The sequence below is a fragment of the Ipomoea nil genome, unplaced genomic scaffold, assembly GCF_001879475.1.
Source record: "Ipomoea nil cultivar Tokyo-kokei standard unplaced genomic scaffold, Asagao_1.1 scaffold1833, whole genome shotgun sequence".
NCBI classification, from domain to species: domain Eukaryota; kingdom Viridiplantae; phylum Streptophyta; class Magnoliopsida; order Solanales; family Convolvulaceae; genus Ipomoea; species Ipomoea nil.
In genome coordinates, this window is record NW_017618261.1 from 799,136 (window position 1) to 801,627 (window position 2,492).

Below are 2,492 nucleotides of genomic sequence, written 5' to 3' on the forward strand. Positions count from 1 at the left end.
ACCAAATATCTGAGCAGAGTGATAGCGAGAAAGAAACCGAGGTGGCGCCCAGACGACAAAAGAAGCACACCATACACTTTATCTATGTGGACCTGCAGGGGGCGACACGCCCGCGGAAAGAAAGAAGTGGAGCCGGCGGCTATACGTGGGAGAAGTGGCGAGTCTTCCAGAGAAAAGAAACAGAGACAGGAGGCCATCACCTTCTCTGATGATGACCTCCCAGAGGGCCCGTTACCCCATCGTGACGCCCTGGTAATTGAGATGGACGTCAATGATGTCATTATTCGCCGCATCTTAGTCGACACGGGAAGCTCAGTCAATGTGATGTATTACGATGCCTTCACCAAGTTAGGGATACTTAGGAACCAGCTCAAAGAAGTACGTACCCCACTCTCTGGATTTACGGGTGATTCAGTGGAGACGGAGGGGTTAGTGGTCTCACCAGTGGAGATAGGCACGAGCCCTAACATTTGCAAACTTGACTTGGAATTCATCGTGGTAAAGACTCACTGGCGCGCACAACATCATATTGGGGAGACTGGCACTGGAGAACCTCAAGGCCATTGTGTCGGTGGAACACTTGTGTATGAAGTTCTCCACTCCGAGCGGGATAGGGGTCGTCAGAGGAGACCAGCGAGCGGCCCGCAGATGTTACGTTAAAGCATGCAAAAAGATTGGCAGAAATGATCTATAGGTCCACACCATCTGTAAGGATGATCGATCGGGTATGGAGCTAGGAACATTTGATTAAGTATTTTCCTTAATATTCTAGTAGTCGTTTGGAACTGGTGTTTGGAAATCGCGGTCCGCCCGCTTTGCATTCTGAAATCTTTTGGAATAATATCTCGTGCTTGTGGTCCCCCATGTTGTTTCAAAAAAAAAAAAATTGGCTGAGGCGCGCCTCAGCCAAGGCTGAGGCACACGCCTCGGCCACAGGCCGAGGTCGCGCCCCGGCCACAGGCCAAGGTCGCGCCTCGGCCCCGAAAAAAAAAAAAAAAAATGATCGGACGAGGCTACGCCTCGGCGCGATCAGCCGAAGCGCACGCCTTGGCCACAATCGGTCGAGGCCACACCTCGGCCACGATCGGTCGAGGCGACGCTCGCGCCACGATCGGTCGAGGCGACGCCTCAGCCACGATCGGTCGAGGCGACGCCTCAGCCATGGTCAGCCGAGGCGCACGCCTCGACCACGATCGGTCGAGGCGACGCCTCGGCCACGATCGGTCGAGGCGACGCCTCGGCCACGGTCGGTCGAGGCGACGCCTTGGCCACGGTCAGCCGAGGCGCACGCCTCGGCCACGGTCAGCCGAGGCGCACGCCTCGGCCACGTGGTCGAGGCGCACGCCTCGGCCACGATTGGTCGAGGCGACGCCTCGGCCACGATCAGTCGAGGGGTTGGCCGAGGCGCCCGCCTTGGCCAACGCGAAGTCCGTCTCGAAAAAAAAAAAAAAAAAAACGATCGGACGAGGCTACGCCTCGGCGCGATCAGCCGAAGCGCACGCCTTGGCCACAATCGTCGAGGCCACGCCTCGGCACGATCGGTCGAGGCGACGCTCGGCCACGATCGGTCGAGGCGATGCTCGGCCACGATCGGTCGAGCGACGCATCGGCCATGGTCAGCCGAGGGCCTCGGCACGGTCGTCGAGGCGACGCCTCGGCCACGGTCGGTCGAGCGACGCCTCGGCCACGATCGGTCGAGGCGACGCCTCGGCCATGGTCAGCCGAGGCGCACGCCTCGGCCTCGGTCGAGGCGACGCCTCGGCGACGATCGGTCGAGCGACGCCTCGGCCATGATCGTCGAGGCAACGCCTCGGCCACGGTCGCGAGGCGACGCTCGGCCACGGTTAGCCGAGGGGTTGGCCGAGGCGGGCGCGGCAACGCCGAAGTCCGTCTCGGCAAAAAAAAAAAAAAAAAAAAAAAAAAAACACGATCGGTCGAGGCTACGCCTCGCCGCGATCAGCCGAAAGCGCACGCCTCGGCACGGTCAGCAAGGCGCATGCCTCGGCACGATCGGTCGAGGGCAACGCCTCGGCCACGATCAGTCGAGGCGACGCCTCGGCCACGCTCGGTTGAGGCGACGCTCGGCCGGAGGCACGCACTCGGCCAGCCTAAGCCGCAGCCCGTCTCGGCCAGCATAAAAAAAAAAATTTATGTGTGATTTGGAAAACAAAATCAATCGGGATCAATCGGGATTCTGCACGATATCAAGCAAATTCAGCTTTACTCCCAAGTCAACTCAAACACATCCGTTGCCTCAGGAGTAGGGGGACTGGTGACAGGATAATAGGGCTGGCACCCGACCCGGATCACAAATGGGCATTGACTCAGCATCACATGGGAACCCAACGGGCAGAACTCCAACGGTTAGGAATTCCAACAGGTGTCACTTTATTGCCTTTGAAGCCACCTTTGATGAGAGAGAGTTAAAGCCTCAACGCCTCATTCATGACTCTTCATATTCTTGCCGTTAGCTCAGCTCCCCAAGGATGTCT